This window comes from Drosophila mauritiana, chromosome X (assembly GCF_004382145.1).
Source record: "Drosophila mauritiana strain mau12 chromosome X, ASM438214v1, whole genome shotgun sequence".
Taxonomy (NCBI): domain Eukaryota; kingdom Metazoa; phylum Arthropoda; class Insecta; order Diptera; family Drosophilidae; genus Drosophila; species Drosophila mauritiana.
This window is the reverse complement of record NC_046672.1, coordinates 11,956,545-11,973,371: the sequence shown is the minus strand read 5'-3', so window position 1 is coordinate 11,973,371 and position 16,827 is coordinate 11,956,545. Positions and strand designations below refer to the sequence as shown.

General features: G+C 38.7%; 1 protein-coding gene across 3 annotated transcripts in view; it reads right to left on the bottom strand.

Moving 5' to 3' along the window:
• LOC117148735 (teneurin-a) overlaps positions 1-15,587 on the bottom strand; it is a 126,923-nt gene extending 111,336 nt beyond the window's left edge. Inside the window, exons 1-2 of one of the 3 annotated variants that reach the window (XM_033316304.1) lie at positions 15,411-15,587; positions 14,991-15,270 (exon numbers count right to left, since the gene is read on the bottom strand). The gene's annotated coding sequence lies outside the window, so the exon portion shown is untranslated. The remainder of the gene's footprint in view (positions 1-14,990; positions 15,271-15,410) is intronic. The other 2 variants (XM_033316303.1, XM_033316305.1) reach the window with 2 other exon arrangements.
• Between the last annotated feature and the right edge of the window lie 1,240 nt (positions 15,588-16,827).

Sequence of the window (16,827 nt, the reverse complement as noted above, 5' to 3'; positions counted from 1 at the left end):
TGGACAAACGGCAAACAGCCGCTGGATGATTGGATAAAATGCTGGCGGGAGGAATGGGATGATATATTATTTGTAATAAATTGCCGTCGCAGCCCAAAAAGACGCTGGAATCCTGCAAATGGCCCCAAAACTTGGGTCACACTTTCATCATTAGTCAGCCAACTACGGACTACTAAATTCAAATGAAATGAAATGAAATGCCCAGAATCTGCAAGATACATTTGTACACAGGCGCGCACACACACACAGCATGGATACAGCTACAGCTACAGATACAGATACAGACACTTTGCGCATTGTCAAATCTACCAAATCGAAGTGTATCCAATGGAACGCCATTCCCAGGGGAGCAATTCACGCTTGGCCGTTAAAATGTATCTGTATCTGTAGCAGCGACGCTCTGTTCCTTTGGCAGCGAAATGAAACCAGAAGAAATTAAATAAAAATAGCAAAATGGCCGAAAAGCGTTCGATAGGCCAAAAAGATGTTTATGCGTTAATACAGCTAAGATTAGCAAAGTGGTAAATGAATTATAAAATGTTAATCGAAAACTTCTTGAAACTACTGTTTAAAAATTTTAAAAGGAAAAACTATACTTATTGGATAGTTTTCTTTGCCATTTCGCCTTAAAATCGCACGCATAAACATGGGGAAAATTCGGGAAAACTTTGGCATTTGGTTTTCCTTTGCATTTTCGCTCCATTTGGCTGCCTCTTTCGGGTTTCGCACTTCAATTGCTCCGCCCAGCCATCTTACACATTCGCAGTTTTACCCAGGCTGACCAATCAATCGATGTGTATTTCCCCCCCCAGTATTTTCCTTAGGTTTCCCCTTGATTTTTCGCGGGGCTTCTTCTTCGGCCGCCTCCTTTTCGACTCTCAATTCTACAAAAGAAAGATCAAAAGCGGCGAATAACCAACAAACAAATGAAAAAGAAAAAACGCCTGGGAAATGAGCTCAAGTGTTTGGTCTCCTCTTTGATTTCTCGAGTGGGTGTGGGTCGGTGTGTGTGTGTGGGTGTGTGATTTTCCACCCCTCGGTGGAAAACGTGAAAAGTGCCCATACCGAATTGGCTCTTCTATGGGATTTTAATGCGTCGCGTTCTAGTTTCACTTTCACAGATTAATGAAGATTGTCTAATCGCATTGATTGATGTCTTTAGCGAAAAACTTTTCTTCGCGCGGTTTTCCAAGCGCCGCTGCACGCAAAAATCTTGTTAAGTCTTGTGTTTTTGCGGTTCGTTTGTTGTGGGTTTTTTGGTTCAGTTTTTGGCTTTTCGGTTCTCAAAAAGCTCACTGCACCGCGATATAAATTAATGAAAAGCGCTTAAGCGTCTGTCTGGATTTTATATGTGTATATGTGCGTACTAAAGGAAAGTTGCCCCGAAAAGTTCGATGTGCGGTTGGGATAATCTTTGCAACAACCGCAGAACGAGAAACAGACGGAAAACAGGGGCAATTCGGTTTTCGGCAACAAGAAGAAACACTCAATGGAAATTAAAGCAATTTCCTGTAGCAATTTGAAGATGCTAAATTAAAATACAAACGATGGCGCACAGAGCAAGGGGAGATGCTAAAATACTCTATACTCCATCTGCATGCCGCCATTTGGCAAATCCGGCAATCCGGCAGATACATAGATACAAATACAGCAAACAAACACACACAAGTGTTCTACGACCGCCATTCATAGATATTTAATTAGCAGAGTGCCGGGCGTTAGAGAGAGATGGGCAAAAAGTGAGCGAGAGAGACAGGCGGCTTGTAAATTGGCAATAATCTCAAACCGAATCTGTGCACTCGAAGAAAAATTCCAACTTTATAACAAAGTTATTCCAAGCATGAATGCATATAAAGTTGCATTGGACAAATGTTTATAAGATATTCATATAACAACATTTTTAAATGTAAATCTTTGTAAAGTTTTAGTGCAACTCCATATTCATTGGCAGATTTTTTTTTGCAGTGTATCTGGTGCACAGAACAGCAACCGAACAGTGTCATCCGCAAAACCGAAAAACGTCAAGAGACGGCAGCGACAACAAAGTAAATGAAGATGAGCACTTCCTGCAACAAAAGCGACAACAACTGAGCTGAGGAAAATCGCAGGGAAATGCGGCGGGCGGGGAAAACTGAGGGAAATGCGGCTGCCGGGGCACACACGAAACATTTTTAATCGAGTGCAACGCCATGAATGAGCAGAAGTTGGTTCAGGAAAGCAGCTGAAGAGCCCATGAAGAACTCGCCCATTTGTTTGTGCATGTATGTATATGCATATGTATATGTGCGTGCAGCAGAGTTACAGATACTCGCGGTTTTTGTATCTTTTATACGAATGAGTTAAATGCTATGCTCGAGTTGAGTGAGTGATGCATCCCAGGGCGCATCCGTAAGATAAACAGGCGCAGCACGCAACGTTTAACTTTTCATTTGCAGCCCTTGCCGCATTCGCAAGTATCTGTATCTTGTGTATATTGTATCCTGTATCTTGTGGGTGCCGCGACAAAGGTCACGGACATGCTCCGTTGCAGTGCCGAATGCCCCGTGCCCAAAAAACAAACAAACATGCGCTTAAATTGAACAAATCATTAAAAATATTTAACGTAGGAATGCGGCTGCATTCTGCGGGGCGGCACAAGATAAATATGGGCGAAATAATAAACAAACTGAATAATCTCAGCAATTACGGCATTTTACAAATATTTGTGCATGGATTTTGGGGCCAACAATGTGGCAAGACTTACACGTATTTGTGGCATTTTAAGATCAAGCAAACAGATGGGAAACTTTCTAAATAATCATGAACTGATAAGGTTAATAACTGAAATACTATTGAAAAGAACTACGAAAGTTAATGAAATTAGTTTAAAATAACTGAATGGAAATTTCGAAAAAAGAAACTTTAACTCATTATTAAGGAAGTCAGTTGGCCAATAATGAAGCAAATATTTGCACACCCAATAACTGAGAGCTACGAAAATAAAAGTCAAACTTCAGTCGGCGAAACTTTTGTGTCTTCTTGTTTCAGCCCAACTAAAATTCGGTATAAGCCAAGTTAAGAAAGCCGAAGATGCTGGGGTAAAACTTGAGAAGGGGGCAGGCTGGGTTAAGGGGGTATTTCATTTTTCGCCGAAATGGTGAATCAAGTCAAGAAAACCCTCAAATTTCCAAATGATTTAACTTGCCAGACACTTCAATCGGCTCAGACGCTCTCTTAAAAACTGCTGAAAGTGAAGCTACTTGAAATGAATGTGCGTGATGTGAGCTGCTTAACCCCGCAGCAGCATACCCTTTCCTTTAACCCTCTGTCGCCCAACTACTTATCCCATCAAAACGATTGAGATAGAAAATAAGACAGACATCGGGCGTAGGGTTTCGCTTTTTATCTGGCCTCAGAAAGGCAAAAAATACAAAAAAAAAAGAAAGAAAAACAAACAAAACAATCTTACAAACTTGCTGGTGAAATGAGCTGAGAGGATAGGCGAAGCTTTGGAGATTTCTTCGCTATTCTACGCATCAATTTGGGCATTAAGCCCATATGCAATTGAAGCCAATTGAAGCTAATCATTTGCTACTTAAATACGGGAACAACAAAGCGCTGAACCCAAGAGCTCGAGACACGGCTGCAATAGATACAGATACATATCTGTGATCTAGAGTGCACAAAATGACAAAACAGACACAAACTGAGAGAAATTTCGACAAATATCAGTTGTGTCTTTGATATTAAGTAAAATAGAAATATATCTACGCTTGGATATTTATTTGTATCTACACATTTATTTGATAGTGTTTTAAATCGCATTTTCTTTCTCTGCATTTCAATGACTAGATAGGTAGTCTAGACTCCATTGGGGGATATGGTGAGTGAAATAGGGGTTACCAAGTGGACATAACTCACTTCGAAAACCTCAACGCAACATTCCACAGCATGCGGAAGTTATGGAAGTGATCTCATCTTTATAAGGGTGAGAGTTATAGGGGAACACAATGATCTAGCTAATAGCCTAGTTAATATATGGCTGTAATAAATTCCATTTAATTAAATTGAGTAGCTCAGCCGCTAACACAAAAGGTGCAGTTGAGCCAACTTATGGATTTAGCCAGAATCAATCTCGGTAGAAGCAGCTCTCGAAATGTTACCAACCGACTTGGAAATTCTGTGAGCTGCATTTATTGCAGCCAAGGCATTTTGCTCGCGCTCAAAAGTTTTTCCAGCTTTATGAAATATTGTTCAGCGGCAAAATCTCATCGCCTGGCGAAATGCATTCCTTGCTGAGGGTTGAGTGTGGGTGGTTGGTTGGCTTTCTGGGGCGATGGGTGGTAGGCGTTGGGCTTTTCCTTGGATTTCCAAAGGGGCGGTTACTCCGGATGCAACACCAGTTGGATCTCATATAGCCGCTACAGTTGGCTGCCAAATTGAGACTCTCGCATTGGCACGCGTCCGCATTGCATTTGACCTCGTTTTCGCCTAAGCTATGGTGCCATAAAGCCCGCAATTTCTGGCAAGCAAACAAGTTCTGATGGAAGGAGCTGGGCATCAGCATTAAATTATATTTTATGCGCAAATTATTTAAGTTGAGCACAAGTTGGCCAAAAATAGGAGCATTAAGAAGAATTTATATATATGTACATTCGAAATTCGGTGGCTCATTATTTGAGTTGCATTTCTCTGGCGCTCGGCTTCTTTTTCTATTTTTTTTTCTTGGCTGATGGCCATGGCAAACAAAGCCATTAACTGGGCGGAAAAAGGGGGCGGGAAAATGGGTTTGGCAATTGACTCTTTAGCTTTTGATTTCGCCCCTCGGAAAATGCATTGATGCGTTGCATTTTCTATTCCTTCCTCTTCTTCCGCTTTTTGTTTTAGTTTTTTTCTTTATTTTTATTTTTTTTTTTTTGGTAATTTCTGTCCTTTTTTTCTTTGTTTTTCGGCTGGAATTTGTTTTTTTTTCATGCGAAAAGTTTTCAATTGCTCTGGCGTCACTTTTTGATTGCTTTGATGTGTTTTTCTCGCACATTTCCCCAGCCTCAATTCATGACAAAAGTTTTTCGGCGCAGCGACAGGAAGATCGGGCTACTATATACATATATATGTTATATATATATATATAGATAGATGGAGCTAAGCAAAGTTTGCCGTGGAAGGATGAGTCCTGCGGACAGACAAAAGCTGAGAACTTTCGCTTTGATTTTCAAATATCTTCTCCGGCTGCATTTTCCTCATTTTCCCGTACTTTTCTCCATTTTTTTTTTCTGTATTTTGGGTTTTGCATTTGCGGCGCCTTGCCACTACTGTGTGTGTGTGTGTGTGTGTTTGTCTGTGTGTGTGTGTGTTATCCTTGGCCTGACAGAAAAATGAAAGTTTAATGCGTTTGCCAAATACAATTTTCACAATCTTTTTTCTTGCACACGCACACACACAATACATATTTTTTTCTTAGTTGAATTTAGTTTGGAAATTGAGTTTTCCCATTCGCGCGCTCGCTTCCTCTATCTGATTCTATATAAATATACTATATATATATATTTATATAAATATATATTTCAATATATGTATGTGCACTGTGTTGGCCGGAAAATGTGTGCGTCTGTGCGGAAATTGCATTTTTCACCCTTTTTCCATTCTGCCTTACTTTTTCTTGTAATGCGATTTTTTCCCTTTTCGAATTTTACTTGATTTCTTTTTTTTGTAAACTTTTTTTAGCGCATTATCCAAGGGCGCAAAAGGGAGGCCAGTGCAAGTTTAAATGGTTTAAAGTGCTTATAATGCAAATATTAAAAGAACCAAGGGGATGGGGCGAAAGTTAAGCGAAGAGCAATATAAAAGTTCAAATCGCAAAGGGTTCAAAAGTATCTTTCTGGGCAATAAAAGAACACTTAATGCCGTCTTGCCGCTTGATGATTTATTCAGCACAAAACAAATTTCACAGTCGATTGATACATAAATAGATGGCAAGAATTTCGATTTTAAAGTGTATCTTTAATATTTTTAGCATGATTTTAGTGAAAACGCTTAAGCTTTTAATTATTCCTAAGCGTTTTAAAATGAAGATCTATTCCTTTATCATGCTCAATTTATTCAACTCATTGCCTACACACTATATCTTCTAAAAATATTTTTTTTTACTTTGTCCCAGGGTTTTTGTTCATTATTTCATTTGTTTACCCGCTTTCCAATGCCATTTTCTCGACATAATCCCCAACTTGATTAGCATAGACGCTCAATCAATTTTAATCAATCTGCCCTGTGGGGAATCCCCCACCACATTCCACCCTCCATTTTAATGCTCTGCTAATTCCTTAATTCATTCCTGCCTGCACCTCCCCAAATAAAACCCTATATATATTGACCGATACAAATTACGATTTCGTTTAGTTTTTAATTGAACATTTTTCCTCGAGCACGAAGGACTAACCCACGTGGCTATTACGGCGAAAATATCCGAAAACAAAACAAAACAAACAGACACAGGAACAGAAACTGAAACGAGGGAGTACATTTTAATCTACAAATTGAATTTCCCTACAGCAGGACGAAAAAGAAATGGAAGGTCCTTTTAATTGCCGGCCGAAATGTTTACATTGGCGGTACCGGGTTGATTCCAAAGTCCCTTGGGCACCACGAATTTGTTGGCTGTCAAATAAAACAAGACGCATCAAATTATTTCAAATTTATCGCGACAAAGGTGTCCTGCAGAATCCTTGTGTGCATTTGTGTGTGTGTGTGTAGAACTATATATCCTGTCTTTTCTGGCAGCTGGTCGCGATGCCAACGAGCGATTTTCAACCCTGCAAATCGTGTAAATAGAAAATAATCCACCCCGGTGCCCAACCAAAGCCAGGCACAAAAACTATTGAAAATGTTGTCACAGCCCATCCGTATCTGGATAATCAACGAATCTGGGCGATTCAGGTAGATAGAGGGGGTGGGGGGGGCACATATTTAGCCACAGATTCGTACCGCAAAATGACAGGCCAACGACAATTAATGGCCATCCCAAAAGAACAGCTCGAACCGTAAATGTATCTAACACACAAAATGATATTTTGACACGCAGCAGCGGGCCAAACTTGCAATTAACCGAACCCAAAAGTGGAAAAAAAGAAACGAGGAAAACTAGGGAAAAAATAAGTAAAGAACCATAGATTGTGTATATCTTGGCTTTTGTGCAATTGTGGGTTAATGGCACTTTAAACTGCGCTCCACACCGAAAACCGCACAGGAAGTGGACGAGAGTAGAGTATCTTGTGGATACGTTCTGTCTTTGATTCATATTTGGCACGCAATAATGCAATCACGAACTGAGAAGAACGAGAACTTACAGATACAATCTGAAGAGATCTTTTCAGAGGCAACTTAAATCTAAGAATTGTTAGGTTTTATCTTACGTAAAATAAGCACTACGCTTTAAAATATATGAAAACATATTACATTTAGTTACTATTTGCAGTCTGCAAAAAGGATGGAGAATGAGTAAAGCCAGATAAAATCGTGAGATATCTGTATCTCACAGATACGAGTTTTGAGGCACCTTGAAAAGGCGATTGCTCTGGCTAGTATATGACTCAGAAGAGGGCGTTGTGGGCGTGGCCATTATAAATCATCACGAATGTTGCAGAAATTAACGAAACGCAGAGAGCTTAAAATGCAATTTAGTCGATGCAATTAAGCGGCGACCATGACTCAGACAAGGGCCATACATAAAACCCTCTTCCATTGCGCCTTTTCTTTTGGCCACGCCCTGTTCGCGCCATGGGTGAGGTGGGCGGTGGGTTTTGAAAGAACCACGCCAAAAGAATACAAAAGCGTCGACTGATTTTTATCAACTAACCAAGCGTAACGCAGACAAACACTTCCTAAATCACTTGAGTGCTCGAACGGAGCTCCTCGCTCTTGTCTATTTTATTTTATTTTATTTGGGAACAACCCCCAGAAGGCAACGCTTCCTGTGCCACATAAAACATAAATTATTTAATTTTTCCCTCTTACTTTGGGGAACTGTATCTTTTTTTTTTGTTTTGTGGCTGCTCGTCGTTGGGGGCTGCTTATCGGAATTTTCGATGGCGACGGCGGCGGCGCTTAGAATTCGAAAATTATGAAACACTTCGGTTTGGTTTGGTTTGGTTAGGTTCCTTGCTCCTTGCTTATACGTATAAATATATATAAATATATGAGCATTTTCTTTGCCCTCGCCAGCTATCATTTACTTCATTAATTTCTTTATATTTATTTGGCTTTGTTGGCTTTTTTCGGTGCTTTCTTTCTGCACTCGAATTTCATTGGGTTTAATGCGTAGAGTATCGAATTCTTGGCGAATTCAGCTGCGGGCATCAACACAACTGGAATCGGGTTCTAATCAAAAGATCTCGCACAAAAGGTTTCGGTAATCCGATCCGCGTAGGGATCCCCCAACACAGCGAGAAAAAATCGGCATTAATTAAATCTTTTATTACTACTTTGGCAAAAAGAAAAGGTAATCACTATTAAATGGGTGAAAGAGCAGAAGAATATCTTACAAAGTTAGAACAACTCTTTTAATTAAATAATATAAACCTTTTGTTACTCTGTTCCCTTTTGAATTAGTATCTGAAGTGTTCATAAATGCTTGTATCTTGATATGATTTAACGGATTAATTACCATGTTTTATTACGTTAAATGGTTTCATTTCAGCTTTGAATCAGTTTTATGTTTTCGAAACCTAACAAAAACCTTTATATTTAAAACAAGCTGAAATCCTTGAAGGAATATATCTTAAAGGAATAAAACTTCAGCATTCGTTTCTGAAATCTTTATAAAAAGCCATGACTGCGTGTTTGATTTATAAACATTCAATACCTAATGCCAGCCTCAATTTCAACCCATCTTCATTTCGGGGATCCTCTTTTTTCCGGCAGATTTTTGCCATCCAAGTCCCCGCACACAATTCAATCAAACTTTGGTGGGGCCAAACTTTATGACACCCCAAGTTTTTGGGAGGAAATGAAAAACTCGCGGCATATGAAGAAGGCTAAAAGGAGAGAAGTCAAACGTTTTGCATGGGAAATGGGCGAAAAGTCGGTAGAAAGTACGTCTAAAAGAGGGGAATACATACTTATATATACGTTTTATATATGTATTTTTAGGGGAGTAGGTGGCAGCGACAGGAATAATAAATATTCAGTTTAAGTAAATGGGCTTTTATCGCGCATCTCTGGGGTGCCATAATTTGCCATTTTTGCCAGCCTGTCTGCCTGCGTTCTATTTTCTGCCCCTGCTTTCCCAGCTTTTCCTTACATTTTCCCTTCGTTTTTTTTTCTTTCGCTGTTTTTTTCCTGTAATTGATTCAACAAAACGACGCAAAGGTGCAAAAGGGAAACCAAAAGCGAAAACTTGGCGACGAGGCAACAACAATTATACGCATAATATATTTTCAGTCATAAATATGCAATGGTATACTTATGTATGTACGTATATACGTAAACAAACACGCGTGTACGTTGGAAAATAAAAATTATCAAAACCAAAGTCACGCTCAGAGCTTCAAACCTAACAAAAAAAAAGAAAAAACATTGTCCATAAAATGTGAAAAATTTGCCCTGGCATCTTTTGTTTCAGCTTCTACGTTTTTTTTATTTTCCTGGCACCGGGGGAAAGGCAAATCACTTCAGCGTAGAAGGAGGCAACAATTTAGCTCATTTATTTTTATACATTTTAAGAAACAATAAACCAACGGGCCATAAAACACAAGCCACCAAATGAAAATGATTTAAGGCGCACGAGAATTATTTCCTTGGAAAAGTTCAACAAAATAATTGCAACGTTTTGTTGGATTTCGTTTTTTCCGCCGGTGATTTATACTACCAAGTGCGTTTTCATGGCCCTGGCAGTGTTGTTAAGCGGCCAATTTTGCTGCAAAGTAATGTTTCTTCTTCGCAAATATTGTAAAGTTAAATATATTTTCAAATATTAGTTATCAAAACTATTTGAAATGATATCTTGACACTATACCGTTTCTTTTAGCTAGTGCACTTTTCCAGCCAGTGTTGTACTGTGCTGACTGTCATTTCAGCTATCTATATGCAACTGGAATTGAATTAAGCCTGCTTTGGCCATCCAATTAGTTGGCCCCGAGCGGACAGGGGAATTTGTCGAGCGGCAGCAGCCCTAGTTAAGTAGTGGCATTAGTGGAAGTTTGGTAACTCTGGCAAATGCAACGCTGTCATTTAATGAGTTTTCCGCGCACTATTTTGTGCAGCAAAAGCTTTTCCTTGTCAGCCTTTAAATCCGCTGCAAATATATGTATGTAGGTATGTACATATATATTTATTTAGCTCTAGATTTTTCGCGACAGGATGCTGAGCTGGGAATGTGAAACTTGAAATTTAATTATGCCGCCTGCGTTTCTCTTCGGTTTGTTTTTACTGCGAGCTCCTGCCAGCGATTTGCCTGCAACGTCTTGAGATGCAGGCGAAAAACACACAGCAGCCACAGCCACTTGACTTCTCGAGTGGCACTTTTCCACCAGCATTTTCCCACACCGCCGACATTGCCCCACTCGCACTCGAAATGCTTAAATGCTAAACACGCCTGGCAAATTAGCTCCTTGTTCGCCCTTTTTCCTCAACAGGTTCGCCACGTAAAATTCTCCTTATCCTTCCTCGCCTGCCACTCTTTACGTTTGCCAATCCAAAATACACACTGGCTTATCAAATTTCCAAACTTTCAATTGCACTTCACAGCTCGAGCTGATATTATTACTCGATTTGATTACATTTTGATTCGATTTCGATCTAGGATTTCGTTTAATTGGTCTCGGGGAAAAGCAATTTCGATTTTGGTGTCGCTGCTCTGTCTTCGGAAGATTTACGATTTACGATTGCACCCTTTATCACCATTCAACACCAACGCCCTACCATTTTCCACACGCTCCAATTCATTTGGAAGCGATTTGTGTGGATTTATGGTTTGTTTGTCTCATTGGCAACTTGCTGCATAAATTTCCAATAATTATGGAAAATAAATCCAGCTCTCTCCGTCGTCTCCTTAGACGTTCCTGTAGTGTTGTGTAAATGCAAAATCAACAAGAACATCGCGAAATCATTCAAGTATTTTCCATCTTTCGTCTTTCCAAGGCAAAGCAGCCAACCAGTTGTGCTGATTCACACAGGTAAAAATGTAGAAAAATGTAGAGAAATGTATAAAAAAAAACAACATTCGGGCGAGAGGTGTGAAAACGGTTTTGGAGGCGACTCGAGAGGATGGAGCACTCCTCGAGTGTTTGGAAAATAAACGATGTTGTCTATGACAAGGCATGACGGTAATGACCAAGCCAGCCAACGCCGCTGGACCAAAGATTCTACTCCTTCTTGGCCAAACCAAACCGAACCGAACCGAACCGAAACAGCCTTCTTTTCTTTGGCTACATCTGCTGCTTTTTTAGCCGCGTCATTGTTGCCAAGCTCCTCGGCAGCTTTGTTTTTGATTTACTTATACAAGAAACACTGAGACAAAAACATAAATAATTTATTGTTGAGAAGTTCGATTGCCTAGTGAATAGTATAGAATTTATAGACTATGTAGTGATTACTTTTACCAACGGAGTTGCCAATAAAATATAGAATACGATTCGATTCTATGATTAAAATTTGATTAAAATGTTCCGCTTTATAGTCTCGTGTTCGATTGCATAAGGAGTTTTGACAGTTTCTTTAGTTTATGACCCTATTTTTGGGCAGTGCAATTTGCACATATTTTTGCAGGCATATTTTTGTTTTGGGAATTTTTCAATTCAAGGTTTTGGCCGGGTGTGCTTCACACCTTCAACTAAGTAAAATAAAATACGAAAAAAAAAGGAAACCTCCCCGCCTTCCGTGTTTTTCTCCGTGTTTCCTCTTCCTTGGGTTTTTGTGCAGCATCATGGTCGTAGGGCCCGTTTTTCTGGGTTCCAGAGATCCCGAGTTCCACAGTTTCTGAATTTATCCGAGAGGCTGCTGACTGAGGCTGCCTGCCTGCCTGCCTGCTATCAATGGCAAAACCTTTTTGGATTGTTATTTTTGCTGTCTGCACTTGTGCGAGGAGCCGGAGAATCGGGCTGACTGGCATCATAAATCATCTCAAGTGGCTGCCGCCGCAGCAAGCCCTCAAAATCCAGCTATTTCGGTTCCCTTGTATCCATAACTATAACAATTTGCAACGAACAGATACACAGGGCCGTACATACACTCATGCCGCGTACTGTCTGTCTGTCAGTCAACACATTTGACATATTCGCTGCACTAATTTGCCCACTTGAGTAAAATTATACTGTCGCCAGCTGGAGATGCAGATACTTGTACTTGTGTTTTGAATACAATATCAATTTGTGCGCTCGATTTTCTATGGCTTAATCAGGGAGTAGATGTAACTAATGCAGAAGGTTAATCGCCTTAATTATCTGCCACTTACATCTAAAGAGTTTAAGGCAACATAAGATGCAATTGGATTATTTACAAGAAAATGTAAATCATTTAATCAGCTCGCACGGTGAGATATATCAGGTAAATTAGTATTTATACAGTTAAGTAAGCAAAAATTGTCTTTATGGGTAATAATAATGTGTACACTTTTCGATTCGAGCGTTTTAAATTATCATAAATATCTAGAAATATAATTTCTTTATTGAATCTAAGAATGAGTAACAAATATTCTGCGGCACTTTATTGAGTGTTCTCTTTCATCTGGAGATACAAATGCATCTGGTGTGTCTCAGATACAATTTCAAATTCTAAAGGAGCCCTTTCTCAGAGTTTAATCCGGGCACAGGTAGCTCGAGATACTTGGCTGCATCCATGAGATACATTTTCCATTCCGTGGCGTTAAACTGACAACAGCTGTGCGGCACATTTGCGAAACGATAAAGGAGCAGAGAAAGAGAAGAACTGATAAAGATGCGGGGGTGAAAGAGCAGGATTTTGGATTTCTGCACTTTTCAAGCAGGTTATATACCCTATATAGCATAAGCTATAAGCGACCTTCTCCCGATTTTATTGCCCCAGAAAAGCGGCAACGGCGCATCAGAGAAAAAAAAGATATTCAAACAGCTGTTGGAATTCCTAGGGATTTGTGTATCATTTTCGAGAAACCCGAGAAGATCACGATTGAAATTGATATTTCAAATTGGTTAAGTACGATCTTAAAACTTACGAGAATTTTTGAGAAATGCTATTAAAACATCCTATTCTTCAAATTTCCTTCACTGATTTCTTTCCACAAAAATTTTCCATATTCCTAAAGCAAAAAGTAAACAGTCTTTCATTTGTCTACTTGTATCTTAGGGAAATTTGCCTTCAAACGTTACGAACTGTTTATTGCAGCAAAAATCAAGCCTTTTTAACCCTTTCCTTCCTAATTTTAAATTTATGGGCCACAAATATGCCATTCAATTAAGCTAAATATTAAGAAAACTTCAGCTGATTGAGTCGATTGTTTTCGGACTCTTTCAACAATTTGCTTAATTGCAAAACACCACGACTCACTTCACCATATAAATGGCAGAAAAAAGGGGTAAAATAAGGGGCTGCCAGGGAACTATTCTTCGTACTCAAGATCGGCGGGTTATATAGACTCTATATGCCTATAAATCCATCCGCTGATTGCCGGCGGCATTGATTTATGGCCACAAGCGGCGAAGATCGCGGATGCCAGCGATGGCCAAAGATACAAAGATATTAAGATACATTTTGAGAACACATGGCGGAGTTGTAGAAAAAATAGGAAAAAATACACATGAGCCTCGGCAATAACCATTTGCGTTTGTCCATTAAACAAATGTGCAAAAAAAAAATAAATAAAAACGCCAAAAACGTCAAACTGTAAGGCAGTGGAAAATAAACAAACCGGCGCACAAATTGAGCAACATTTTCGAGCCGAAGAAAAAACATTAAACACCAAGCACAAGAACTAATGAATATAAATTATTAAGTATGTTGGCACTTTGGCTAATGTTTTCTTGTTTTTTTTTTTTTGTTTCTTGCTGCAAGTAGTTCCGCCATCAAAAAGTCTGGCACTTTTACACAAAATGTGTTTAAAGGATGTCAAAGTGTTTCAAGTTGTCAAAATATGGGTTTACTGTTAGTTAATGGTTATTTGTTTGCTAATTTGGGTTTACAGGTTCTGTCGTATTTAATAATATTTTTTATTCTGTGGCAGTTTACTAACGCTATTAATTCTACTATGTATCTTTTAGTCAACAATGTATATTACGTTGGATTTTATTTATCTAAAGCATTATTGATTATTTTGGAATGAAGGCTAAAAATTATTCCAATTTTTAAATCTCAGATATTTACATTTGCAATATTATTTGTTTAGTTTTAACATTTTTTCTACTAAGTTGTTTTTCTTTTATATTCAATAGACTCAAAAGATAGGAAATTTGTAGAAAATCTCATTTACTTCATTTACAACATTGTTTAGTTTTCCTTGTAAAATTGAATTGCATTTTATTAAGAGTACTTCTTTCAAAATATTAGTTACAATATGTAACCCAATCTCTAATTTGTTTAGCTGTTAAAGTTGGTCAACAATTATAAACTAGGAAAAGTGCACTTCTGTTGTTTCTAGAAATGCAATGTGAAATCGATTTCATAAATATTAAATTGCATATCGCATGTTTTCATTGTGTAGTGTTGTCCAGTGATTACACTGGTTATTTATTATTCCTATATTTTCCCCCATAACGTATAGAATGTTTTTTCATGTTTTTGCACGCTTTCCCTATCCTCGCGCTTCTTCTCTTTTCGTTTGCATTTGCATTTTTGGCAATTTGCAGAAATAACAAAAGCGAATGGCGGACTGCAAGAGGATGGGCCGAGAAAACACCGTTAGAATAATAGTAAAGCGTAACATTCCACAAAGTTGTTGTTATGTATATGATTATTTCACAGTTTGCGACCCTTTTTTTTTGGGCCAAGGAAAAAGGAAATGTTTTTGCATTTCTTTTTTTCCCTTTTGTTTATCAGAGGTGACCTACATTTTGTTGTTGTTTTTTCCAAAGTAATTGCAAATGCACTTGCAATCCAGTTGTTGTTTTTCTATCTCGTGCGCTTTTGGTTTTTCTATATGCTTTTCGTTTTTTATCCAAATAAAGATGCTGCTCTCAGTGATTGTAATCCGTTTCACATTGATGTTTTGTTTCAAGAAACTTGCATTTTCTCAGTGGTTTTGTTGTGTTTTGCGTTTTATTTGTGTTTTTCGTTATCTTCTTTCGTATTTGTTGACTTTTACACTTTAGCACTTGAAAAAAAAGAGGACTACACAAAAACAAGAATTGATTAAAACCAAATTCGAACGGGACATAAAATCGAAATCGAAAATATGGCGAAATTAAAAGGGGCAGTAACAAATTGAAAACAACAACAAATGTTCCGCAAAAACACACAGGCTCACGCACACGTACACAAACACGGGGGACGCCGTTACACACACGTGTGCGAGCGAGAGGCAGTGATGATTTGCACGCGCTTACACGGAGCCGCATAAAAAAAAACACACACACACCCGAAGAGTAGCGGTAAACGGCCGCGAAAGAACCGTTCGAGTTGGAGCTGAGTCGGCGAATACGACGACTGAAATCGCACTGTTTCCGGTTTCCGTCGCTTGCATTTGCCTCAGTGTGGCCAGTCCGAAAACGCCGAGGTTTGTGCTCTCTCGCTGGCGGTGTATTTTCGCTGGCGGCCCAAAACGGTCACTCTCCGCTCTTACGACGTCGCTCTTTTGCTCTCACGCGCGACGAATGTTGTGATAAAACGCAGGACGCAATCGTGGAGCGTGTGGTAGGGAAAGGGACAGCGCGATATGGCTGATAGCGTTGCGTTTTATGCGAGAGAAATTGAGAGAGTGTTTGGCTCTCTCTTGCCTAACAGTCTGTTGGTAAACATTGGTGGGCATTAACATGGGTAAACAGGATTCCACTTTACATTCTGTTAGCCGCCACAGGTTTCTGTTGTTCTCTTGCACTTTGTTATTGTTGTTATTAACTGGCATTATCCTTTATTTTGTTTCTCGAACAGCTGTTTCATGTTCTTATTTATTAAGTAAATTTATATTTAAAAGCAATATAAGAACGACAACTACCAAGAGTTGACCAACCGTAAAAGTCATTCATTCTATTCAAGTTATATTTACGTTATTTATTCATGCACTGTAGTATTAACTTATGTTTATATTTCTCAGCTCTAATAAAAGTCCAGTTGCAATATTATTTTATTTAATATTAACAATTTTAAGCTTTCAGCCAATTCAAGGAGTTTCTCATACATTATCTGTAGTAAATTTATGCCTTTTGCTCGCTTAATGTTTTATGTAACTATTTACTTTACTCTTACAACTATTCCTGACTCTCTTTTGTTGCGCTAGATTTACTCTTTCCTTGTTATCTTGCTTATCCTTGTTGTATAACAGTTATACGCGCTACTCTTATACCAGCATCCAAAAATAGGTTGCTAACTTGGCTATTTTTCGGAAACAACTTGTTGAAGGATTTGCATTTTTATCGCATTTATTTGGCTTTGCCATAATGTTTTGGTTTTTATCATAATATCTTAATATTTTGGTTTCTCGTAATTTGCATTTTTAAGCTCTGTGTGATTTTTTATGCCTGTGCGCTTGCAAAGATTAATTACACCAAATTAAAAGAGGAGTGTTATAAATGGCTATTGTAACGTGACACTTGGACTTGGAAATACAACGAATATTCGGAGAACAGTTACAACATTTTAACAACATTTCTCACAGCCAAGAAACAAGAAAAAAAAAACGAAACAAAAACAATAATAATAAGGTCAATCAACGGACTCAGCGGGCGGCGA